This window comes from Chelonia mydas, chromosome 15, assembly GCF_015237465.2.
Source record: "Chelonia mydas isolate rCheMyd1 chromosome 15, rCheMyd1.pri.v2, whole genome shotgun sequence".
In the NCBI taxonomy this organism is placed as follows: domain Eukaryota; kingdom Metazoa; phylum Chordata; order Testudines; family Cheloniidae; genus Chelonia; species Chelonia mydas.
The window spans coordinates 25,219,625-25,247,258 of NC_057856.1; the positions used below are offsets into that span (position 1 = coordinate 25,219,625).

General features: G+C 42.9%; 1 protein-coding gene across 24 annotated transcripts in view; it reads left to right on the forward strand.

Annotated features, from left to right (window-relative positions):
- The window catches only part of PITPNM2 (phosphatidylinositol transfer protein membrane associated 2), a 214,146-nt gene that overhangs the window by 52,042 nt on the left and 134,470 nt on the right, over nt 1-27,634 (forward strand). Inside the window, exon 1 of one of the 24 annotated variants that reach the window (XM_037878646.2) lies at nt 17,749-17,857. The exons of the other annotated variants lie outside the window; for them this stretch is intronic. The gene's annotated coding sequence lies outside the window, so the exon portion shown is untranslated. Of the gene's footprint in view, nt 1-17,748; nt 17,858-27,634 lie in introns of those variants that run through there. 24 annotated transcript variants of the gene reach the window in all.

The following is a 27,634-nucleotide window of genomic DNA, read 5'->3' on the forward strand; positions in this document are numbered from 1 at the left end:
AAAATTACCTGAACTAGGATGTGAAATTTCATGTGGGTTGGTTTGATTTTGTATAAGTTAGGCTCTGGAGGGATGTCAGATTTGCTCTTGTCATGAGAAGCTAGCTTCAATAATTGTTGGAAGGATGACGTTCCTCTCCATAATATAGCTTTCTTCATTTTTCTTGAAGGAAGTGCTGGTACAAAATACAACCCTAATGCTGCAGATGTTAAACTTTGTGTGCATGAATTGTCTCAGTAGCTGAAGTGGAACTATTCATGTATGTAAAATTAAGAATGTATGTTTGTATGCATTTGCAGGATTGAGGACTTAGAAAGTAAGGAAAATAAAATAATAAATGAAACATTAATAGGACAAATATGCAGTGTGCCTTTTACAGAAAAAAAATATTGAACAGAAAAAGTAACCAGTATTATAATTGCACTAATAAGGGGAAGAATTAAGAAGATTTAACAGCTTAGATACATTTTTGTGTTTCCTTGTATTAGGTATTATATTCACGATAGGTGTCACTTCTAATAGTGATAGTTTTTTCCCCATGATGAGGTGCCCCCATGATTTATTAAAGCATTTATTAACAGGGATTATGCATTTTTTCCAACTTTCAGCCAAAGCCTAAAAAGAGAGAGAACTGTAAATAGGATTACATAGTATGGAAGCAATGAATTATACACCCTTCGTATTTCGTTTTGATCATGCAGTAGCATAGTATGAAAGGGAATCTCTCTTCTGAGCTCATCGGATTTCATGGGTCCTTTCTTGTCCATGATGCAAAATATCCAGGACCAGTAAACTAGATCCTGGACTTCTCTTCATTGCTGAATTTTAATTTAATTTGTTTTCGGTTGTCCATATTTTCCCTCTGTGATAGAACACTAATCTTGTTCTTTCTTATGGCACTTAATTACCCCCTCTACTCCCACCGAGACAGGAAGAGCTATTTGCTCACTTTTGGTAGGAATCTTTCCTTTGCAGCTATATCATCTTCCTAAAGAAGAACTGATGAGACATCCGAGAAATATTGACTACATTTGAATATATAAATCTCTCTCTTTCTCCATCTGCTATGGTTTCTCTCTGGATAACACTGAATAATGCTGGTTTCTCTCTCTCTGTGCTGTGCCATTTATGGATACAAAAGGTCCAGTCTAAAGGCTTGACCCTTCACATGCTTATACGTATCCATAATCCTGTTGAGTTCTACAGAATTACTCACATAAGTAAAGTTATTAATGAATCTTTGCAGGCTGGGGGCCTAACAAAAAATTCATCTAGGACTTGGGAAATGCAGAGCCCATTTGAGAGTTTGACGAGGCAGACCACTTTCAAAGTTTTAAGTTCTGTTGGTTTTTTGATTAAGGGCCACTGCTAAAGTCTACAAATCCTTTCAAATTAATAGAACTTAAAACAATTCTGATTGGCCAGTTCAGACAGGCATTCAGGGGCAGTCTGCATTTCTGAGTCCTCCCTTAGCTTATCAGGCTAAGTAGGTGGCTTCCAATGTGACAATCTTTTAAAATTATACTGAAGACACTTAGTAATAAAATGGTGATTTATTTCCTCTTTGCAGTTAGCCTCGGTGGTTGGGTTATCATCTATATTACACTGCCTGTTTGCTGTAATGAAATGGCTAGTTAGAGTAATCCTTGACACATTCACCTCCGAAAACTTTGTGGAACTATCTTAGTTTTCCTTTTAGGAATCATTCCTTCTCATACTTTTTCCTCTTCATACTCTAGTTCTGACATACCCAAAATAAACCAAACATGCAAACCACTCCTCCTCATGTTCCTCCATGTCTGTAGGTGTTGACATTTCAAAGGGATGCTGTCAGCTGAAGTTGCATTTCTCTCTGGAAAGTTTTGGTTTTACTTATTATTCTTTCCTAGTAAAAATCATACCATTTGCCTCTTTGTGCCTCAGTTACCTCACAATAAAAAGGGGATAACTGCACTTCGCCACTTCACAGGGTTGTTGTGTGGCTTACTGAGTCTTCATAAGGCATTTGGAGATACTCTGTGGAAAGGTGTTCCAGAAGCACAAAGTTATTATTTAATTATTTTTACTATTCAGGATATGTGAGGCCAGAGTTCTTAGAATCACTCATATGTGGAATTTGGGAAACTTGTTGCTTGTAATGGTTCTGTCTGGCCTTGCCTGCATGTGGAGAATGGGCTGCTTTTGACACCAGTTATTAAAATGGCTTCCTCCAGGCCTTTCTCTAAATGTTTTAAACAACTGTCCTTCTGGGGTCAGGATGCTCAGACCAGTTCAACACATTTTGTAGGAACACATTTGAAAGGTTCAGAAAAGAGCCATGAGAATGATTAAAGGATTGTTATAGTGATAGACTCAGAGCTTAACCTATTTAACATGACAACAAAAAGGTTAAGGGGTGACTTAACTACAGGGAACAGATATTTCACAATGGGCTCTTCAATCTAGCAGAGAAAGGTCTAACATGATTCAGTGGCTGGAAGTTGAAGCTAGACAAATTCAGACTGGAAATAAAGCATACATTTTTGACAGGGAGGGTAATTGATGGCAAATTTGAAGCAACCATAGAACCATAGAATATCAGGGTTGGAAGGTACCTTAGGAGGTCATCTAGTCCAACCCCCTGCTCAAAGCAGGACCAATCCCCAATCTTTTTCCCCAGATCCCTAAATAGCCCCCTCAAGGATTGAACTCTCAACCCTGGGTTTAGCAGGCCAAGGCTCAAACCACTAAGCTATCCCTCCCCCCAAATGGTAATGAACCATTGGAAAAAATTACCAACGGTCGTTGTGGATTCTCCATCTCTGATAATTTTTAAATCAAGGTTGGAAGTTTTTCTAAAAGATTTTCTCTAGGAATTATTGTGGGGAAGCTCTATCCAGGAGGTCTAGATGATCACAATGGTTCCTTCTGCTATGTATCTAGAACTGTTTGCTATAACTTGTATTGAATCTCTCAGGAGCTGTCTTTGCTGCAGAAAAGGTGGGTTCTTTACAGCGGGATAACTAATGCACAATAGCTGTCCTGCTGTAAAATCATAGTGGAGGCAAGGCACCTGTAGTTTTTACTGCGGAGTAGCTAGTAACACTTTAGACAGTAAAGTAACAGTAAAGACAAAGCCTTAGACTGCAAGCTCCTTGGGATAGTGCATATGTCTCCCTCTAAGTTTGTATAGAGTCTAATGGTGATACTGTAATATAAATATTACATATTAAATATTAATGTTGACCCTCTGTGTCCCAGTGGGGCAATCATTTGCAACAATCATTTGAGAGGTACAAGGGAGATGTTGTCAAGAATGGCTAATTTTCCTAATGTATACTCTGCCTCCCATGACATTCTTCAAATCAGCAGCCCGAAGTATGCTGAGATGTGCACGCTTTCTGTGAATATAGTTGCTGCTGTTGACCCATCTGCCAAAAATTCTGGTCCTCAGATACAACTTGCTGCTGTTTAGCTCTCTGTTTTGTTGGAAATGAGAACAGCATTTTAGCACAGTTTTCCTCAATGCAAAAGAACGACTAACTCCCCTTTTAAGGATTTGTTCCAGAGTGTGAATAAGCATGGGCTAAAGTTTTAAAACGGGCCAACAATTTCTGAATTTGAGCCATCACATAAAAGTATTTGTCACTGTGAAAAATCTCCCTTCAAGAGCATGAAAATTCCTTCAGCAAACATGGCTGTGTGATGCCAAACCTAGTTCATTTAAGACCATGCTTCTTAGATTTCTTGCCCTCCCCATTCAAATGAAACCTGAATCCTCTGGTGCATCTTTAATTTTAATGAGTAAGCTATGGGTACAAGGATTTTCCCTGTGCCCAAAAATTGTAGTTGGTTTCCATGACTATTTCTGGATGCCACTTTATAAATTAAAAAATAGATTTCAGATAAGTGTTTCCCCCGCTCCCTTCGATTCTGTTAAACTTGACATTTTAATGACTCTCTTAAACCTTTTTTTTTTTAAGTTAGGGATGTTAAACCAACTGGAAAATGTTCAGTTGGCTGAAGGCCTGTGAACATCCATTCTGCATTTAAAATACCTTGTGAGATGCACAAACAAGAAACTCTCTAGACTGACGTGAAGTGGTGGGTATGGGAGACATGCTTGCGTATGTATTACTGCTCTCTACTGGAATGAATGGCTAACTTATCTGTGTGAGAGAGTGTGGTCAATCTCTAGTGGCTGCAGTCTACAGCTGAGAAAAGCCCTAATACTACAACAGTTCATGGAGGTTAGAGGATAATGTCTGTCTTTTTTTTTTTTAATTATTTTTTGCAGCCATAAACTCCAGGTCTTATTGCCTGGTTTGAATGCCTGAGGCTTAGCTGATGACCATGGTGAGAGGGAATTTGCAGCGTAAGGGGATCCATAACTACAACCCAAGGGGAAAAAGAACAAACAAGATTTTACTACTCATTTAAAAAAAAAAACAAAAAAAATGAAACCTTTCTCTTTTGGACAAATTGTTTTAAAATACGTGGCTCCTTGTGACGGGGTGCAACTCGCCATTGCAGCACTTCCTACTGGCTGTTTTGGGAATTAGCTGTGTGCTCTCTTCTGGTGATGTCTCGCCCACTGTCACCTCTGCTCCTGGACACACGTCACTGCCAGGACCATGGCGTCCTTTTCATGACGCTGCCCTCTGGCTGTGCACACTCTGTGTTCTCCCCTTCCGGGGGACCTGTAATCTCCTGTCCAGCCGCTCCCTGCAGTGGCAAACTGCAGTCCACAGTCTAGCCACTTCCCACATGGCTCCATTACCTCATTGCCCTTGTGTCAGGGCCTCAGTCTGCAACCCCCAACAGCCAGACAGGAGCTCTCTCTTGCTCCCTTGGGCCCTGTTGGCTGCACTTTTCTGTCCAGGGTGCTGGCAGTTCTCCATCAGGGACCCAATCTTTCCTCCCAGGGCTCTCAATAGAGAACTGCCCTCCTCTGCCTTGCAGCTCCCTTTTTCTATGGTGTGATGTTGCACTCTATATGATTTTATGAAAGTATGCTGATGAGTGTGAATATAATGTAACTAAAATATGCTTCATGCAAAAGGTCTCTTGTAAGGTATCATTACAAAGCTAATAATCTACTGAGTGTGGTCATCCTGTTTGTATAAATGTATCACTCTTGTATCCAAAACTAGAAATATGAAATATAACTGTGAAGGTCTATTGTAATTATGCAAAGTGTGGACCATTAATGATGGTTTGAAATCTTGATGGCGCCCATCAACCAGGACAATTGACTGTGGATGGCTCTGTTTGCCGGCAGGCCTTCCTGTGTGTCAGGCTGGGAGGAATGAAGGCTTGGGGTCTTACAGTGACATGCGATCATGTCGCCTGAACTGGAATCCATCTTTAACCTAGTGTTTTTCCATTGAGAAGAGGGGGTGGGAACCCAGAGGGACAAAGGATTCCCACCTTATGCAAAAGATATATAAGTGGGTGGAACAGAACAAGGGGGCAGCCATCATGAGAAATCCCCTAGCTACCATCTGAGCTGGAACAAGGGCTGTACCGGGGAAAGGATTGTGCCCAGACTAGCAAGGTGTCCGGTCTGTGAAAGAAACTTATTGAAACATCTCTAAGGGTAAGATTTTATCTGCATTCAGTTTTTATTACTGTACTAGACTTAGACTTGTGTATTTTATTTTATTTTGCTTGGTAATTTACTTTGTTCTGTCTGTTACTATTTGGAACCACTTAAATCCTACTTTCTGTATTTAATAAAATCATTTTTTACTTATTAATTAACCCAGAGTATGTATTAATACTTGGGGGGGGCAAACAGCTGTGCATATCTCTCTATCAGTGTTATAGAGGGCGAACAATTTATGAGTTTACCCTGTATAAGCTTTATACAGGGTAAAAAAGAGTTATTTAGGGTTTGGACCCCATTGGGGGTTGGGCATCTGAGTGTCAAGGACAGGAACACTTCTGTAAGCTGCTTTCAGTTAAGTCTACAGCTGTTAGGGGATGTAGCCCAGACCTTGGTCTGGGTTTGCAGCAGGCTAACAGTTCTGGCTCAAACCAGGCAGGGTGCTGGAGTCCTAAGCTGCCAGGGAAGGAAAGCAGGAGAAGTAGTAGTCTTGGCACATCAGGTGGTAGCCCCAAGGGGGTTTCTGTGATCCAGCCCATCACATATGGGTCTGTTTTGCCCTGATTGGCTGCTCCCCTCAGTCCTTCTTTGATTGGCTTCTCCTGTGCAGCCTCCCTAGGGCTGCTGTTAACCCCTTTTCTGCCAATGTGAGGCAGACACCCCATCACACTCCCAAAGGGAGCTCCCAACTGAATTATAGGGACCCTAATTCCAGTGCTAGCTGGTGACAGAATCGCTCTTCTTCACGACCTGCTTGCTGCCATGAGCAGTGTTTGTGAGACCCCCCCATATGAACACCCTATACTTTTCAGTTAGAAGTTACTCTTTCAGTAACCATATCACGATATTGTTCAGATTTTGGAAGCTGAATGGACATAATGGAACACAATTGTTAATTCGTTACAGTGGTATTTTAGCTTTACAAATTAAATTGAGTGTCCCAATGAGGCTGCTTCTCTGTGGTTCAGGCTGGTTATTGTTGCTTCTGTGGAAACTGACACAGGCTCTTGGTACTCATAAGTATCTTGGATGCTTATTTGCTGTTCTGCTTAGCTGTGTGTCCACCTCTGCGGCAAATATTTGGTGCATTAAATACATGTTCCAGCTGTCTAACTAGTTGCAGTCCTCTTGAGGGACTCTGGGTTGACTGGCTCTGATTAGACCCCTCTACCTGCTCCCTGACAGCATAAAAGGGTCTAAAGAAGATATGGAGGCCCCTCTTCATCAAGCTGCACCCTGTCTCCTCTTTTCTGCATTTGCCATACCATGCCAGTGAGTGACTCAGTGGCATCCTCCTCGCCAGGCCTGCAGCACCCCCCCAGCATAAGAGGGCCCTGCAGACTTTTCACTTAGCAGCTGAAATGTATGTATATGAACTTGAGCAAGGACACTAATGCTGCGTGTCCACCACAGTACCAGTGTTTTATGCAATCAATGAACATCAGCTGCAGGCAACTCAGGATACTAACAAAAAGATGAGTATCTGATCCTGCTGGGGCCTTTTGCCTCTTGGGACACACATTCATGTGAAGGTAATCTGAGGGTATGTCTACACTATGAAATTAGGTCGAATTTATAGAATTTGGTTTTTTAGAAATCGTTTTTATATATTCGAGTGTGTCCCGCCCCCCACAGAAAATGCTCTAAGTGCATTAAGTGCATTAACTCGGCGGAGTGCTTCCACAGTACCGAGGCAAGCGTCGACTTCTGGAGTGTTGCACTGTGGGTAGCTATCCCACAGTTCCCGCAGTCTTCGCTGCCCATTGGAATTCTGGGTTGGGATCCCAATGCCTGATGGGGTTAAAACATTGTCGCGGGTGGTTCTGGGTACATATCGTCAGGCCCCTGTTCCCTCCCTCCCTCCGTGAAAGCAGCAGCAGACAATCGTTTCGCGCCTTTTTTCTTGAGTTACCTATGCAGACGCCATACCACGGCAAGCATGGAGCCCGCTGAGGTAACTGTCACCGTATGTCTCCTGGGTGCTGGCAGACGTGGTACTGCATTGCTACACAGCAGTATCAACCCATTGCCTTGTGGTAGCAGACGGTACAGTAGGACTGGTAGCCGTCATCGTCATGTCCGAGGTGCTCCTGGTCGCCTCTGTGAGGTCAATCAGGAGCGCCTGGGCAGACATGGGCGCAGGGACTAAATTTGGAGTGACTTGACCAGGTCATTCTCTTTAGTCCTGCAGTCAGTCCTATTGAACCATCTTATGGTGAGCAGGCAGGCGATACGGATTGCTAGCAGTCCTACTGTACCATCTCTTGCCAGGCAGGCAAGAGATGAGGATGGCTAGCAATCCTACTGCACCATCTTCTGCCGAGCAGCCATGAGATGTGGATGGCTTGCAGTCCTTCTGCACCATCTGCTGCCAGCCAAAGATGTAAAAGATAGATGGAGTGGATCAAAACAAGAAATAGACCAGATTTGTTTTGTACTCATTTGCTTCACCCCCTCCCCCGTCTAGGGGACTCATTCCTCTAGGTCACACTGCAGTCACTCACAGAGAAGGTGCAGCGAGGTAAATCTAGCCATGTATCAATCAGAGGCCAGACCAACCTGCTTGTTCCAATAAGAACAATTACTTAGGTGCACCATTTCGTATCGGAACCCTCCGTGAAGTCCTGCCTGAAATACTCATTGATGTAAAGCCACCCGCTTTGTTGATTTTAATTCCCTGTAGGCCAACCCTGTAAGCCATGTCGTCAGTTGCCCCTCCCTCCGTCAGAGCAACGGCAGACAATCGTTCCGCGCTTTTTTTCTGTGCGGACGCCATACCAAGGCAAGCATGGAGGCCGTTCAGCTCACTTTGGCAATTAGGAGCACATTAAACACCACACGCATTATCCAGCAGTATATGCAGCACCAGATACTGGGTGAGGAGGCGACATCAGCGCGGTTACGTGAGTGATCAGGACATGGACACAGATTTCTCTCAAAGCATGGGCCCTGCCAATGCATGCATCGTGGTGCTAATGGGGCAGGTTCATGCTGTGGAACGCCGATTCTGGGCTCGGGAAACAAGCACAGACTAGTGGGACCGCATAGTGTTGCATGTCTGGGACAATTCCCAGTGGCTGCGAAACTTTCGCATGCGTAAGAGCACTTTCATGGAACTTTGTGACTTGCTTTCCCCTGCCCTGAAGCGCATGAATACCAAGATGAGAGCAGCCCTCACAGTTGAGAAGCGAGTGGCGATAGCCCTGTGGAAGCTTGCAACGCCAGACAGCTACCGGCCAGTTGGGAATCAATTTGGAGTGGTCAAATCTACTGTGGGGGCTGCTGTGGTGCAAGTAGCCCACGCAATCAAAGATCTGCTGATATCAAGGGTAGTGACCCTGGGAAATGTGCAGGTCATAGTGGATGGCTTTGCTGCAATGGGATTCCCTAACTGTGGTGGGGCCATAGACGGAACCCGTATCCCTATCTTGGCACCGGAGCACCAAGCCGGCGAGTACATAAACCTCAAGGGGTACTTTTCAATAGTGCTGCAAGCTCTGGTGGATCACAAGGGACGTTTCACCAACATCAACGTGGGATGGCCGGGAAAGGTACATGACGTTCGCATCTTCAGGAACTCTGGTCTGTTTCAAAAGCTGCAGGAAGGGACTTTATTCCCAGATCAGAAAATAACTGTTGGGGATGTTGAAATGCCTATAGTTATCCTTGGGGACCCAGCCTACAGCTTAATGCCATGGCTCATGAAGCCGTACACAGGCAGCCTGGACAGTAGTCAGGAGCTGTTCAACTACAGGCTGAGCAAGTGCAGAATGGTGGTAGAATGTGCATTTGGACGTTTTAAAGGCGCGTTGGCGCAGTTTACTGACTCGCTTAGACCTCAGCGAAACCAATATTCCCACTGTTATTACTGCTTGCTGTGTGCTCCACAATATCTGTGAGAGTAAGGGGGAGACGTTTATGGCGGGGTGGGAGGTTGAGGCAAATCGCCTGGCTGCTGGTTATGCGCAGCCAGACACCAGGGCAGTTAGAAGAGCACAGGAGGGCGCGGTACGCATCAGAGAAGCTTTGAAAACCAGTTTCATGACTGGCCAGGCTACAGTGTGAAAGTTCTGTTTGTTTCTCCTTGATGAAACCCGCCGCCCCTTGGTTCACTCTACTTCCCTGTAAGCTAACCACCCTCCCCTCCTCCCTTTGATCACCGCTTGCAGAGGCAATAAAGTCATTGTTGCTTCACATTCATGCATTCTTTATTCATTCATCACACAAATAGGGGGATGACTACCAAGGTAGCCCAGGAGGGGTGGTGGAGGAGGGAAGGAAAATGCCACACAGCACTTTAAAAGTTTACAACTTTAAAATTTATTGAATGCCAGTCTTCTGTTTTTTGGGCAATCCTCTGTGGTGGAGTGGCTGGTTGGCCGGAGGCCCCCCCACCACGTTCTTGGGCGTGGAGGCTATGGAACTTGGGGAGGAGGGCAGTTGGTTACACAGGGGCTGTAGTGGCAGTCTGTGCTCCAGCTGCCTTTGCTGCAGCTCAACCATATGCTGGAGCATACTGGTTTGATCCTCCAGCAGCCTCAGCATTGAATCCTGCCTCCTCTCATCACGCTGCCGCCACATTTGAGCTTCAGCCCTGTCTTCAGCCTGCCACTTACTCTCTTCAGCCCGCCACCTCTCCTCCCGGTCATTTTCCTGCACTCTGACATTATTTGCCTCCACGCATTCGTCTGTGCTCTGTCAGTGTGGGAGGACAGCATGAGCTCAGAGAACATTTCATCACGAGTGCATTTTTTTTTCTTTCTAATCTTCACTAGCCTCTGGGAAGGAGAAGATCTTGTGATCATTGAAACACATGCAGCTGGTGGAGAAAAAAAAAGGGACAGCGGTATTTAAAAAGACACATTTTATAAAACAGTGGCTACACTCTTTCAGGGTAAACCTTGCTGTTAACATTACATACATAGCACATGTGCTTTCATTACAAGGTCGCATTTTGCCTCCCCCCACCGCGTGGCTACCCCCTCAACCCTCCCCCCTCCCCGTGGCTAACAGTGGGGAACATTTCTGTTCAGCCACAGGCAAACAGCCCAGCAGGAACAGGCACCTCTGAGTGTCCCCTGAAGAAAAGCACCCTATTTCAACCAGGTGACCATGAATGATATCTCACTCTCCTGAGGATAACACAGAGAGATAAAGAACGGATGTTGTTTGAACGCCAGCAAACATACACTGCAATGCTTTGTTGCACAATGATTCCCGAGTACGTGTTACTGGCCTGGAGTGGTAAAGTGTCCTACCATGGAGGACGCAATAAGGCTGCCCTCCCCAGAAACCTTTTGCAAAGGCTTTGGGAGTACATCCAGGAGAGCCGCGAATGCCAGGGCAAATTAATCCTTTCACATGCTTGCTTTTAAACCATGTATAGTATTTTAAAAGATACACTCACCGGCGGTCCCTTCTCCGCCTGCCGGGTCCAGGAGGCAACCTTGGGTGGATTCGGGGGGTACTGGCTCCAGGTCCAGGGTGAGAAACAGTTCCTGGCTGTCGGGAAAACCGGTTTCTCCGCTTGCTTGCTGTGAGCTATCTACAACCTCCTCCTCCTCATCATCTTCTTCGTCCCCAAAACCTGCTTCCATGTTGCCTTCATCTCCGTTGAAGGAGTCAAACAACACGGCTGGGGTAGTGGTGGCTAAAACCCCTAAAATGGCATGCAGCGGCTGTTCGCCTCTCTGGTTTTCTAGTAGGCTTGCCTCAGCTCCTTAAGTTTCACACGGCACTGCTTCGGGTCCCTGTTATGGCCTCTGTCCTTCATGCCCTGGGAGATTTTGACAAAGGTTTTGGCATTTCGAAAACTGGAACAGAGTTCTGATAGCACGGATTCCTCTCCCCATACAGCGATCAGATCCTGTACCTCCCGTTCAGTCCATGCTGGAGCTCTTTTGCGATTCTGGGACTCCATCACGGTCACCTCTGCTGATGAGCTCTGCATGGTCACCTGCAGCTTGCCACGCTGGCCAAACAGGAAATGAGATTCAAAAGTTCGTGGTTCTTTTCCTGTCTACCTGGCCAGTGCATCTGAGTTGAGAGTGCTGTCCAGAGCGGTCACAATGGAGTACTCTGGGATAGCTCCCGGAGGCCAATACCGTCGAATTGTGTCCACAGTACCCCAAATTCGACCCGGCAAGGCCGATTTAAGCGCTAATCCACTTGTCAGGGGTGGAGTAAGGAAATCGATTTTAAGAGCCCTTTAAGTCGAAAAAAAGGGCTTCATCGTGTGGAAGGGTGGAGTTTTACATCAATTTAACGCTGCTAAATTTGACCTAAAGTCCTAGTGTAGACCAGGGCTGAGGGGAGAAGCAATCTGCTCCATCATAGGCAAATTAGCTGCACCCTTTGGGTTCCAAGCAAGCTGTAAATACAGCTTTCAGTTGTGTGAGGTGTGGGCACCTCCCTTGCAAACTAATATTCCGAGAGCTGTGGTTTTTATCTCCAGTTTATTTAGTTAGCTGTATTATAGTATATTTTCTAAATAGCATATTTTGGAAATGTGACCTAACTGCTTTTTAATTCCTTACGTGCAGTCTCTGCCTTGTAGAAAAGGAGGTATGGTAGCAGTGCTCCGACGGGAATAGCCATAGTTTACCTGAAAGAGACATTTCAAAGCTGGTAATTTCACAGAAAGGGGGATGGCAACGGGTTTAATGCTGCCGTGTACAGAAAATATTAGGGACGTTTTACTGTAATTGTGATTGTACATTGTCTGATTTCAGTGGTTACAAATGTTCAACAAAACGCAATTATCTTAATAGGCTAATTTGGCAACGGTGCATGGTTTTTTGTTTTGCTATTGTGGGGATAGCACTGGCTCATGCTCATGAGTGTTGCGTGGAAGTTACATTAATAGTAATTGCTAGTCATTTCTTCTCAGCCTCAGATTAGTGGGTGCACTTAGAAATGTACCACTGATGGCCCATTTGTTTTTACTTTCCCTCTGGCTACACTGTACTGTCTCCTTTCACCACATACTTCAAGTTGCTTCACAGCTCCCCTTTTCTCCATGGCAGCTTAGCTTAGTAGTTCCAGCAGAAGAGAGAATCTGTTTTGTTTTCTTTTTGCCTGAACATGACTTTTGTGTCCAACTGACATGAATGCATCACTCTGCTCTTCTGGTTTTATGGCATGTCATAAAAGAAGTGGTGGCAGCCAACTCATTAAAGATGCCAGAACAGGGGAATGCCTCAGGATTCTGCAAAAGTGTATCAGACCAACAAATGCTTACTGTGATCCCCCCGCCCAAGGTAGTTTTGCAGTTTCTTTGGAAGTGTGGTGATACAGTGGTTCTGTCAGCTTGTAAGGCGAAGGATTAGTCACACAAGCTTGTTTTTCTCCTAGACTAGCTGGAATTTTAAAAAGAGAGACTGAAAGTGGATGGGTTTCAGAGTAGCAGCCGTGTTAGTCTGTATTCACAAAAAGAAAAGGAGTACTTGTGGCACCTTAGAGACTAACAGATTTATTTGAGCATAAGCTTTCGTGAGCTACAGCTCACTTCATCGGATGCATTCAGTGGAAAATACTGAATGCATCCGATGAAGTGAGCTGTAGCTCACGAAAGCTTATGCTCAAATAAATTTGTTAGTTTCTAAAGTGCCACAAGTACTCCTTTTCTTTTTGTGAAAGTGGATGGTACAGAATAGTTTATTCTTCCTAGGAGAATCCTGGTGGGTGCTGCTTGTTCCATTCTGCTATGCAGGAAGTAATCAGGCAGCTTTATCTATTTAATTCATACTTAAAAATACAAGGTGTACTTATCAAGATCAGGAATAATACATAGAAGTGCATGGTACTGCTGCAAATATAGTATTTTAAAAAATAGATAAGGAAATAGAAATATGGAGAAATACTCTTTATTCACTGTGTATTGATTTGAGAATAAATCCTTTTCCATATTAGAAATTGGGTTAGGTTATATTAAAGACTGGCTTAAGGGCAGAAGTATTTTGTTAGCAACTTTGATGAGAGCAGGCAGATGTCTGAAAACATAATCTTGCTTGCAAACATTTTCTGTTTTAAGAATAGGAGTACTTGTGGTACCTTAGAGACTCTGGCACCTGTCTGATTCTTCAGTCACCTTATACCTTTTCCCCTTCTCTCCTCTCATCACTGTTGCTGATATTTCCATTGAAAATAGAGTCCTAATTCAGGAAAAGGTTAATAAAAGGAGATCTTCTTGCCATACTAGTGATGGGTACCTCACCTGCCAGGAAGACGGTATGTCTGCCCCATTTTCACCTTAGAGACCTCGGCTATGATATTTATTTACTGTGGGTTAGAATCTTCCTCCTGTCTTCAAATGCCGTGTGCTCAAGGTAGTGACAGAGAGGACATTGCGGGAATGCAGTTCAGCAGTCAGCTCTTAGAAACAGCTGTTTTGAATTTTGTTTGAGAATAAAATGTCTGATCTTTTAAATAGCAAATGGGCACAGAAATATGCTTCATGAGGCACTTCCAACAGATTTATCAGGACTTTGTGATATAAACAGCCAGAAAAAGCAGTGGTTTGTTTCACCTCATCTGCGACTGATAGTACACCTCTACCCCGATATAACGTGACCCAATATAACTCGAATTCGGATATAACGCGGTAAAGCAGCACTCTGGGGGGACGGGGCTGTGTGCTCCTGTGGATCAAAGCAAGTTCGATATAATGTGGTTTCACCTATAATGCAGTAAGATTTTTTGGCTCCCGAGGACAGCGTTATATCGGGGTAGAGGTGTAATTGTAATGAGTTCATATGAAATTCAGGCTTTTTTTCTTTGCTCTTTTTTTCTCTCTTTCAATTGCATTGTTGGAATATATGGCTTCTGCTAAATGCCGGCTTTTAGTTAGTTTTGGAGAGTCCACATAGGGTGCATGTTTATAGCAATAAACACATGGCATTTTCAGTCCAGAATACAAAATGGATTCTTTGCGGGGTAAAAATATTGATCTTCCTCTTCAGCATCTTTACTAAGCAACAAGTCACTAAAAGTAAATAGAGCTAAAAGGGCAAATGGCTGGCTCCCTAAGCAGAGGTTCACAGTCCAGGTTAGTTGTCTGTTTGTAGGTTGTTTTACATTTTGGTTTTAATGGATAAAGAAATGCTTACCTTCTTGCAGTGCCAATTAACTGTGTTGATCTGTACTTCAACATATCTACATTTGTTGGGCTGGATTTGGAATGTGTGTTTTGTGCTGTGAAAGACTTTATCTTTTCTCTGAGGCTGAAAGGCTGAGTATGAATGTAAGAGACAGATATGTAGGATCTTTAAGTGCTCATTTATATTGACAGAGCGTTACTAAACTTTTTTGATGTTTAGTTGGTTGCAGTGTGCGTGCGTGTGTGTCTGTCTGTCTTACTGGTTGCTTCATGTAAACTGACGGTTTAAAAAAAATTACTTTTCTGAGCAGTATTTAACACTGAGTGGAGAATTTAAAGGTCAGATTCTAGACAACAGCTCTGCTTTTGTTATCCTTCATGTTCTCTGCAGGACAAATTTGTTTTCTGTATCTTGTCCAGATTTGCTGTTGTGTAGATTTATTTTTCTTTGTTTTTTTTTAACAGGAATTTTGAAATGGTTGTGGCAGTAAAACTGTTCTCAGAATGTATGTATTATACTGTATATATCATAGCCATTGCTCCTCTCCTACTAGTTACTCAGAGATAGTAGTATTGATTGGAGCATGGAATTTTCATACTGTTGGAAGCAAAAATTATGCTATTACGCTGGAGGCTTTTAAAGGATTCTTTTACAGCAATAAATGTATGTGGGCACTAGTTATCAAAACTCTTTATTAAATATCTGTAAACTATCTGCCAAGCTGTACGTTAAAAATTCTGCTGTCAGTGTGTTAATATTTCTAACTCTCCTTTCAGCGTAATGGTGTATGGACTGTATGTTCACAGGCTAATTCCAGAAAGACATTTCTGTCTGATAGGGTAGTTTTCAGGACCAACGAAGTGATTATCTTTTTCCTTTATGGAAGATCATGTGCTATTTATGAAGGTGGTTGTTATTATTAGGGCTTAATTTACTGAGAGAGGGGGGGAAAAATCAGTTCATAACATCATGAACTTCAGTAAGTAATGTGTTTGTTTTGTATTCCTGTTTGTTCAGTTCAGATGGCTAGATGAACCACCTGTTCTTAGAACTGTATGGGCTGCACTCTTAGAACAGTAAAGATGCAATGACATAAATTGCTCTGCGTGACTTTGATTTAATTTTAGTGCGAGTGCAGCTGAAGTGAGTGTTTTTAATTTGCAAGGTGAGCAGCTCTAATGAACCGTCTTGTCTTCGGGCTTTAAAGATGTCCTTATGTTTTGTTATGGCAGATAGGTCTGTGATTTTAAGTGGAGACTTTGTTTTGTAGGGCCCCTGGTGACAGTGTTGATTAGGAATTTGTTCTTCATGGTACATTTCTGAATAGTTTTGCAAGTTTCTTTTGTTCCAGTTCCAGCCCTGGAGTTGATGGGACTGAACCAAACATCTTTGAATTTGGGGAAATTTCAGATACAGATTTGCATATAAATTTTGTGGGATTTGGCTCAGTCTCTGGTCTGGGTTAGTGCAGGGACGCTGCTATAGCGTGTAGCCTGTTTTTTATAGCTGAACCAATTTCCTGGGAAAGATTTTTAAGATACATTAAACTACACACCAAATGATTAATTTTGTAACAAACAACCTTCTTTTGTGTGTGTTTCTCTCTGCTGGAAGAGCTTGCATTGTCAGTATAAGGTAGGCTTACCAAACATGAGTACAGGCTAGTTATCTGAAACAAAAGTAGAGCATCTTTAATTACTTTGGAACCATTGCTTAGCATTTTTAACAGGTCTCTTGACATTGTGCAAAAACATTACTTGCGATGTATGAATCTTTAATGGGACACAGGTTTGAACTGAATTCTGCCTTGAGTGGCTCACTTCTTTGTAACTGAACTGTTTGCTTTTTGAAGTTCTGGTCAGATTTTGGCCAAATGAATCCAATGAGTTGCCTTTCCAGAGGCGTTCCAATAATTCTTTACTCTCTTGATCATACCAGTGATGAAGATGCCTGCTCCAAAAGGCCTTACCCAACCTATGGAAAACTCCAGATTTATCAGAAAACACCTTACAGTTGTTAACATATTAACATCAATCATAGTAGTCTTTAGGTGTCTGAGACCATTGGATGAAAAGCAGCTTATAAATGTTAATGAATTAATCTTCACAAACTTTCCTATCAGGTAAATGGTATTATCCCCATTACACAGATGAAGAATCAGAGGCACAGAGAAGTTTGGTGACTTTCTGAAGGTTAAATGGAGTCACTGTTGCTGAGGCATGACTTTGAACCCAGATCTCCTGAGTCCTCTGGTGCTTTTAATGTCAAAGTTTGTGGGAAGTAGGTGTGTATATTCTGTGTTTATGTATCCGTGTGGTCTTTGTGTGTACATGGCTTATGTGATGGAGCTGAGGGCATCTACAAAGTTTTTATGGACAGGAGTTTGGCATGACTACATTACTGATCAGTGTCTTAGCTGCTTGGGGGTGGGGGGATTGGAGAGGGCCTTCTGAAACAAGTGGCAATACAAAAAGATCATCCCTCTGGAATTATATATTTTACCATGTTTGTCTTTGTGAATTTTTAGTTTTTTGTGCCTTTATTTAGTGTGTCTCTACTTTCCTTTCCCTCTTTAGTTACAACAGAAACCACGTCATTGGCACAAGCGGAGCTTCATGACTCTCACAACTGCCGAATAAAATTGCCCCCATAGTCTTTAGTTTGTGAACTATGTGTAGTGTATTTGATACCCTAGGGCAGCGTGAGACTGACCTTCCTTGTGTGTGGACATGCTAATTTTTATAACATCTACTGCCTTAGCAACTAGGAGCTTCAATTATAGAAATTAAAACCATACAAGGAACCTGCACCACCCCCAGCAAGCATGGGTATTAAACTGAAAAACACCCTGACCGCAACTGTGCCTACGAAGCCTTGGAAGATGCAACACAACCATCAACCTGAAATATGGGTTGCAGCTGGACCCTTCACCCTTTGCACACATGAGCTTGGGTCCCACTGAAATGTGTAAAGAAGCTGAGAGAGAGCAGCACTTTTCAGGGTCTGACCCTAATAGAAAGACTCCTATTGACTTAATGATGTTTAGGTTGGAACCTCTATGCATGGAGTCAAACAGCAAATGCATTTTTAAATCAAAGCAGCTGACAACTCATTCCTGCCTCCCTCCTCCAGAGCTCTCCTTGCGGCAGTTGACATTACAAACACTTTGCAGGTCAGTGCAGACGTGCTGTCTCCCTGCTCGGTTTATGGGGTTAGTAATGTCACACAACTCCTATAGGAACCCTGAACTTGGAACTTGGCAAATCAAATACCTTTTCAGTTTACCTTTAAAAATGAGATACTCTGTATCCTCTGCCTGGCTATTTTAGAGATTTATCTAGAAATGCAGTGTAGCACAGTAATGGTCTCTGTACTATATGTGAACCTTACCTGTCTTTACTACTGCCTGATTTATCTGGTTCTGTGCACTCTGTTCTGGCCTGATAGCTTATGAGCTTCTTCCTGAGAACTAGACAGAATGGATATTTTAATAACACTCATATTGATTTCCCTATTAGAAAGCAGACCTGCACTTGTTTAAAAATTTAAGCAGGTATTTTATAAGAGCAGCTTGCTATGGTGTGATCTAACAGAAGCATCTGCCACCCTAGCCTTGCCTGACCACCTGAGCGATTAATTGTGGAGACCCCTTAACTGCTCCATAGTTCAAGTTGCCTTCAGAGTTTCACTTAAAGCAGGGTTAAAATTCTGCTACCTTGCACTTTATGGTTTTCAGTTTAGTCTCTGAATTTAACCCCTTTTCCTAAGGTCAAAGATTTACTAGCTTTGGCAGAGGAATCATTTATACATGAAACCTTTTTGAACTTTTCACTGAGATTATAAATTCTTCTATGGGCTCTTCTGTCTGAACCACAAGCCCTGTGTGTGTGTCTGTCAGGACAAACTGGTGGCAGTGTCAAGTTCTGCTGCTGTTTTGCTTCTCGGATGCTTCTATCCTAATCATCAGGTCTCCCCAGCGTGGAGTCTGAGGGGACAGGGAGGTCTGAGTGGGGCTGTATGTGCTGGGGGCTTTGGGAAAGGCAGGATCTGTAAGGAGATGGTTGGGGTGGGAGGAGCAAAATCTGAGGTGTGCAGAGACTTGGCTTCCCAGCCTGCTGGGTGTTGTGCCATGGGTACACAAGGTAGATGGGTGTAATCAGGGCTATAGCATGGTCTGGAGGTGCAGTGGAAACGTGTGGTGGAGTAGAGGGATGCGTGGGGGCATGCATCTGGGCTTCCTGGGGATTCCCACCATTCCCCACTGGTAGTTCTAGTCAGATGGACTTCCCTTTGGCAGAGCAGAGAGTGAAGCTCCCATCTCTCCCCATCTCCCATTGTTACTCAGGAAAGCGGGAGAAGCCAGTGCAGGGAGATGGGGTCAGGGCTGGGACCAAGAAGCTGATCTTGGTGGCTGTGTTTTGAATACAGAAACACCTGGGCAGGTAGAAACACATGTGAGTCCTTATTTATTGTTTTTTTTTAAACCAGGCCAGGTGCACATAGTGCATGTGCAAATAGTTGATTGCACACACAGACTGATACTACCACAGCAATTACATGCCTAACTTGTTTAAAAATAATCCTGACATCATCCTGGCTTCTGGGCAGCACCAAACCTGCTCTGAATGTTAATTGAAAAGGCCTGAATTTTTAATTTAATTTTTGTTATTATGGGGCTTCCGGTGCTTAATTTACCCCCACAAGGTTGGTATAATTTTTTCAAAAGTAATAATCTTGAATTTTTTTATATTCACCAAGCATCAGATTTGAGACACCCTACAAGTGTAAATTGAAATCCCATCTGGGTAATCTCAGCCATTCATCATTTATACATGTGGTATATTGTATAGTTCACTGTGTTTAATCCTTTTGGATGAGTCCTTAAAAAACAAGCTGTAATCTGCACTTCATGGATGCTAGTAATATGCTTGCTTGCTACCTACCATCCCAAATCGGCTGCATTTCAGTAGTGAAGAGCTTTGGTTACTCTGGGAGGAAAGATGCTAGAGAAAAGTAAAATATTATCCTTATTGCTACCTTTTTAGCCTGACCTTTGTCCCACTAGACAGAGCAGTTGGGCCTACAGCAGGCTGAGAATAACAGCCCAAGACTATTTTATGGCCATTCACAATGAAAATTCTGAAAATGTGTCACAAAGGACGACTGTAGAGCTTTAAGGTATTAATTACCACTCTTAACACACCAGTCTTTGAAAAACCTGCTCCTTCAACAAATGCGATCCTATAAATTGGGACTTCAAAGCCTAAGAGAATTCGACTCCCAAATCCTATTGAAATTCAGGGTGAGTTGTGTGCCTAACACCATTGGGCTCCTTTAAAAACTTCAGCCATAATCCTTAGGAGGAAGAAAGAAGGTGCCACTAGTACTCCTTTTCTTTTTGCAAATACAGACTAACACGGCTGCTACTCTGAATCCTTAGGAGGGGAACTTCAGAAAGCTAGGCTGCTGCTCATTGCCAGGTGATCATTGTGGGGCATCTAATGGTGAATGTGACTTATCTGAGTTTGTCTGTTATTACCAGGCTAAAAAAAATGTGTTCTGTCGTGTTAATGAATCGTGAGAGTGTACCTTGAAAGTACAGTGCTGGAGTGGATAATATGAAAAAGAGCATTATAACTTTTTGTTTAGCTTTTCCTCTTTGTCCCTTTACAGGAGCACCTAAAAATAAGTAATAATTCTGTGATACTGGTTGTAATCCCATTTGTCACTACAAATCTGGCAAATACTTCAAAATAAACTCCATGCGCTATCAGCTGAGACCATCAAGCAGAGTAGTTTCCACATATATTTTCTCTTCAAAGGAAAGATATTGGCCTTTCTCTTAACGAAGGACTCAAGCAGGCTTTAGTGGTGCTTCTGAGAAACAGTAATGGTTGTCCTAAGATTGGCCGTTACCTTGTCCATGAGTCACTTTACCTTGCATATTTCTTTAGACTATGTGCTAACTGCTTATACTAAACTTATCTGTTCAATCTGATTTTTAGCTGTGACTTTACCTTTCACAGACCCGAAGAAGAGCTCTGTGTAGCTCAAAAGCTTGACTCTCTCTCCTACAGAAGTTGGTCCAGTAAAAGATATTACCTTACCCACCTTGTCTAATTCCCTTATAAAAGGCTGTTTTCCTCAACTCCCCTTTTGATACAAATAATTAAGCATTAACGATCTGTGTAAAATACTAATGTACCGGAGGAAACTGCCAGTAATTGGTCTGTTGGGTGATGTTGTGTAAAATGGCAGACTCTTTGGTTCAGCTTATCTCTAAGCACTGCCCATCAGTGTATTAATGACACAGCTTCTCCATGGTAACAGGCCTCATCTTAAATGATTGGAAAATAGTGATGCTTCCTTCCCAGATGGTAAGCGTTCCCCTGTATTAATCTCTGCCCTGGCATTGTAGCTGCCAGAGTCATTGGCATGTTGTGATGACCTTGTGAAATGAGACCAAAGCAGCATAGTTGTGTGTGTTCTCTACTGGGCTGTAGACTAGCAGATCTCCCCTTCGTATGGAGGCCCAGTTTAACGAGTCCATGCTCAGTAGTGGGGGTTGTTTAATGTGAGACTAGTTTGTAGTCTAATGCAGGAAAGTTCGTTCTGAACTTCCTGTGGTACTAGATGGGATTATTAATGAAGGGTCTTTGTGTTTCGTACCACTCACTCTCAAGAATAGTCACCTTGAAGTTGAGGGGGGATTGTTCTATAAGGGTTCTTGGTCTGAGCAAGGGTTTCAGAATTGGGCCCCATGTTGTTATGAGTAAATGCAATTTGTGGTTTGCTACCATAGCTCATGAGAGAGGGTTTCTCACTGTGAGAGCTGAGAGCATTTATAGTTCAGGCTCCTATAGTACGAACTTCTCAGGGTGAGGGGTGCTCTCTGGAGCAGGCTCTTGGCTGTGGAATTCCTGTGTCTTCTAGGGCACAGTGCAAGGGTCCTTTTGTCATAGCCCATTTAATGAGAGAGGCTTGTGCTGTGTGGCCTGAAGATTTGATCCCCCTTAGGAATCAAATGGATAAAAATGAGGGCGGGGTGGAGATGGCTGTCTTGTATGCATGAGAGGAGCATATAATGCTATATGCACCCGTATGCTGTGGAGATTGGAAGAGAGAAATGGATAGATGGAAACCTTATAAAGTCCAAGATAAAATGCAAAACGTAGAAGAACTGAGCAGCAATCCAGGCTTTTAATTGCCTTTACTCTAAACTCTTCTCTGAAGTTTTGCTCTGTATTGACGTGCTAACGCATAGGAAGCTAATGCTGCTTGTTTTCTCCTAATCTTTTCCCAATAAAAAAAGCACTGGCTAAGTTTAGAAAGAAACCGTCCTCCATGTTGAGCATTGCAAACCACTCCCTTTTCAGAAATTAGTTCTCTCTGTTGACCGACGTTACTGGTGGCTTGAGTTGAGTTCAGCAACAGTCCGCCTAGAATTTGTCTTTGTCCATTACTGTAAAGATCACTGTCTCACAACTCTGGGTCATTGCTGGCAAGGTGATGCATTTAATATACTTCCTCTACTACACATGTTTAATGATGCTCCTAGGTTTTATGCCAGTGTAATGAAATCTTGACTAATTACTCTAGTCTGTGAAAGATGCTTGCAAACCTAGTTAGAAAGCCCAATGGCCTTGGTTAAAGTGCATATCAGAAGTGAAGAGTGTATGTGTAAGTATACAAGCATGGTGGGATGAAAAATGCTTGAGCATAAACAGTTTAATGTGTCTATTTTGGACGGGCACCTGCCTGCTCTGTACAGTCAGGCAAAATTGGGACATTTGGATCTGGATTTTGACTCTCCGCAGCACATAGGTGTTCAGGTCTGCTGCACTGTTTCAGTTTGTTTATTTGTAGATTCCTCAGTGTGATGGGCATTGTACAAATATATAGAAGGTATGGGACCTGCCCCAAGAAGCTTGGTCTTTAAAAAGAGAGAGAAGGACCATGAAATTCAGACTTTGATTCAGATTCAGAGAGGTTTGAGTCTAGGGATTTTAATTAAATCATCTCTATTATCTCCTTTTCCTTCCTAAAATCAGTGAGATATATTTCGCATAAGAAAGCCATTACTGTATTTCACGTCTCTAAAAGTGCGTTTGACTAATGAATTCATCCTGATCAGTGTTAATCCACAAAGCTCAAACACACCAGAGAGATAAGGCATCAAATTGCTAGTACAAGAAATAGAGCAGTAAGGAAACCTGTTGGTAATCTCAGTTCTTTTCAACCTTATCTGGCCTCTGCTGTCTGAGGGTCTCAAATCACTTTAAGCCTCTTAATCTTTTGTCTTCCCACCTCCTCCCCCTTGACCTTTTTTAATCGAAAGTGACCTGTACAGTATGACTTTCAAATATGGCTCTTCTCTCCATGTCTGTTCAGAGGAATGATGTAAACTTGACTTGTTGATAATATGCAATTTATTTTGCCCAGGTTACTAACATCCTAGGTTATCAAAAGTGAAAGAAAGTTTTTTTTAAAAAATCCAATTTATTTGTCAGTGTTTATGCTCTTACTTTTTGCCTTTCTTTCTGCTTGGACAATAAAAATCAATGAAGTCCGTTTCACTTCAGATTCTTAGTGTCATGGTGATTTCCAGTCACTACAGGGGAATGTACTTGTAATTTAAAAACTGTTTTCATGAGTGTTTAAAAAAAAAAAAAGTGGAAAATTGTACAAAATGTAAATGATGAGCCACCTGTAAGTTAACAATGGTCTCTTAATAAAGGCTCAAAGGGTGAGCCTGTGAGCCTGGACAGAACCAAGCTGAGATCCCACTGAGGGGCTGGGGACCAGACTTGAGGAAAGAGTCTCTCCAGGCCTCTAAGGAACCTGACCATCATGTCATGGGAGAACACCATCTGCCCTTGGATTGGCAGATGAAAGGCTGAAATTGCTGCCAGATGCACCCTGATAGAGGAGTGCGCCAGGCCCTGGTTCCTTAAATGAAGCAGGTAGTCTAAGATCGACTGCACCGAAGAATACAAAGGGGATATGCTCCATTTGGCCGCACAGCGGGAGAACCTCATCCACTTTGCCAGGTAGGTCTGCCTAGTCTAGGGCTTTCTACTCTTGAGGAGGACCTTCTGGACCCTTTCTGAATGGGCCCGTTCATCTGGGTTCAGCCACGCAACATCCACACCATGAGGTGGAGGGACACGAGGTTGGGGTGAAAGAGTTGGCCGTGATCCTGTGACAGCATGTCCGGTTGGTTCAGAAGGGGCCAGGGAGGGATCGCTGACAAGTTTGATAGTGCCCCGCTGGCAAGGCCACGCTGGGGCGATCATGATAAGGGTGCTGGAGTCGGTCCCCTACGGATACTGCTGAGGGGAAAACTTCCAGCACCGGTGCAGGTGGTGAGCACACACACCTAAGTTGAATGGACATGAGCAACACATCTCAAAGAACATCAGTTATGGAAAAGGTAACTGTCTTTTCTGTTATTGAGACTGCATCGCTCTTTCTCCTTCTTTCCAAGCCGTATTAACTCCAAATAAACTTCCTCTTTCTTACTTTCTTTACAGGTGTTGTCCTTGGGACACAAGCCAGCCACTGACTGCCCGGGGTTAGAAAGAAACTTCCCCTTTGGGCAGGTACTGCATAATTGCCCATTATGGGAATTTCACACCTTCCTCTGAAGCATCTGCTACTAGCTATTGTCAGATGGAACAGAAGCCTAGATGGGCCACTGGGATGATCCAATATGGCAATTGCTGAAATGCCTTCCAGTAACTCCCCATGGTGCCAAACTGGCTCCTTGCCTCACTTGCAGTCAAGAGTGTTCCAAATCTGTCTCCTAAAAATCATTTGTGTTGTGAATGGTTGACTTCCAGAGTTCAGAAACTTCATAGTGTCATAGTGAAAAGCAAAGAGCAGTAGGAGGACAAATGTATCAGTAAATCACATTGAAGAAGCAGTATGTAATCAGTCTGGGATGAACTCTGCTCATAATTTAATTGCACAATGTAAAATTAAAAACTTCTGTTGTACAGCCCAGAAGCTGTATAAAAAAAAGGTTCTTACCAGTATATTTTGGAAATCTTGTACATTGAAGGGGTCTTGCTAAAAAAACCAAACCATTGATATGTATTAGTAGCTCTGTGGCTTGCTGCTGCTTTGCTTCTCTTGTAATTAGCAAGGCTGGTTTAGGATAGTTTTTCCACATATCAGTATTTCCTGCCAAATTGGCTAAAGAAATGCAAGCATTTGTCTCCTCTGACATGAGAAATGTTCTCTCAAGAAACAGACACCGCACACATCCTGAACTTTCCTTCATGGTGAGGTCTGGTTTTATTCCTTTAACATTATGGTAACAATACTCGATATAATCATGTCATCTTTTTTAAAGCATGCTTGTTTTTATTTTTATATGTACACATATAGACCTCATGAATTAGGCTCATGGATCGGAATGTTGTCTTTGGCTATTTTGTATTACCAGCCCCAATCATAGCCTCTTTCTTTTTCTGATATTCTTTAAATGCACATCCCAGGACCTTGATCCTGCAACGAAATCAATGCAGAAAGACCCCTTCACCGAGGCAGAGCCCTGTCTGCACTGATTTCATTGTAGCAATGGAGACTTTGGTCACAATAAATACGAGCAGGTTTTTTTAGTTCCTGTGTGATCCCCTCTTCTCCCTGTTGAGCTGGTCTCTGCTTTAACGTCTATGATTTTTTGTTACATCAGGTATCAGTAGTGAGTACCATAGAGTGAGTTATATTGATCATGCTTCCCCTATTTGAGTATATTTTTAGCATTAATTAAACTCCCACAGTGACCTATTCTTGCATGCACTGGATCAGTATTTTCAGTAAGTGCAACCCAGGTTATTTTTCTCGTCTTGTTTGTACCCAAACCCTGGTCAAAATATTGCATGGCGCCATAAGAGTGGACATTCTGTTTCCCTCCCCATAGCTGCAAATCCTCTGCCCCAGTCTCTGAACCTTACCTTAGCCTTGAATCTCCTGAAATAAATCTAGTCTCAGGCACAAACCTGTCAACTACCTCCTTTATTAGACCCAACTGCCCTGAACCAACCGGATGCTGTTGCTCCACTTCTTTTGAAGTGACTTAATTTGTGTCCTAAATGCCTGACTCCTGGAACTGAGACTCTTGACAACAGTCTTGTATATGGCAAGAGCTGATTACCACCTCACTGACATCATGCCTTTTGTAATGCTGCTCTTCTTGTCTCCCTTCACTTGGTGCCTTGTCCCACATTTGGATCTTAGTTAGTGTTTGAGATCTATTGAGCTGTGAATTCACCTGAGTTTACTGAGTAGAGAGATACCCACTGGCTTTAGTTAATATTGGACTTTGTCTGATAATGGCTGGAGCACTGTGTACCTTTTTAAGGTATTGCAAGGAACACAAGAAAAGGTCAAAAAGAAAAGGAGTACTTGTGGCACCTTAAAGACTAACAAATTTATTTCGAAACATGTAGCCATTGATGCGGCTAGTATGTGATGATGTAAAACTCCTCTTTAGGAGAAACTGAAAATGAATATTCACAGGTATTTTACCCTCCTTGGAACCACAGATTCATATTCCAGAAAGGTCATCTCAACCCTTCCTCTTTCTAAAGAGAAATTCAGCACCAGGCAGTGCATGAGACTTTGCATGAGAACACGAAGTGGAGATCCTGCTTACTCTGTACTGACATTAAGGGGCCTGTGGTGTCTTCCATAAGAGAAGGTGTTTGCCCCAGTGTTGCTTAGTAAAATCTCCCTTCCTCCCACTGTTATGTGCCAGTTGCTTGTGGGTGGCTGCACACAATTGGCATTTTACGTATAGTGTGTAATGCGCTTGGGGATGAGATGCACTATAGAAATGTAAAAGGTGGCATTGGATACTTCTTCACCCGACTTGTAATTTTGGAGCTTCCATGGCTGAAGCATTTCTCTGTAAATATAGGTCTCCTGTCTGATTTAATGATGCCTCTAAGGAGATTTCTACCCAGAGGTATTGTTGTCTGTGGGTCTGACAAGGGCTCATTGTGCACAGGGCCTTTACCCAGTGACTCGTCTCAATTCCTTCCTTCCTTCCTGCTTTAGCTCCCAAACTCAGGAGCGTGCAGTTATTTCACAAATGATGGGCCTTGTTCTGAAACTGAGACGGCTTATGCTTTTACTGTCTCTGTAAATGCTGACTGGCTTATCATTTCAACTGTCTTGTTTCTCTCCCACTGTCACCACCATCAGTAAGCAGCTGTGGTTGCAAACAATGCCTGTTGGGCAGCTGAATGACCCAGATGCCAAGTGGAGGAAAATATGGATTCTGTTTCCAGCAGTTGTCACACTAGTTGGTGCATGTTTCCCTCTTTGATAAGATAGAATCACTTCTGGGAATGGGTTGGATCAGATGACTGGAGCAGCTGAGCTTTATTTTCCTTGGGTTCAGTTTTGATTAAATAAACATACAGTAGTTTCACGTCTTTGAAAAGAAACCCTTGTCTTTGGAGGGTTTATATCTACCCACAATGGCATTTGTAATGCTGTAAGAGCAAAACAGGACTGTTATTCTTCAGGACCATTTGTGCAACGAATTGCGAGGTCTTTGCATCACCTCTTCAGTGATGGATGTGATCAATATACCCAAACCAGTAATGCACATAATGGGGAAAGGTTCATTTGAAAACTAGGCTGTATACAAGAGCTCAGATGAGTTTTTAGGATTGTGATCTGGCTTAAGGAGTTCTACTTTTCTTGAGGATTCTCCCAGAGAGACTTAGTTTTTTCTGATGCCTTTTTTTCAGTAGTTCACAAAGATACAGGGTGAATAGTAATGTCTCAACACTTCTGCACAGTTTGCGCTCAGGTAAGCCTCCTAAATGAACGTGCTCTCATTTCACATCCAGCAAACTGTAGCAACCAATTTTTTTAAAATAAAAGGATAGTTTCCCAGGCAACATGGAGCATTAAATATATTTTAAGCACC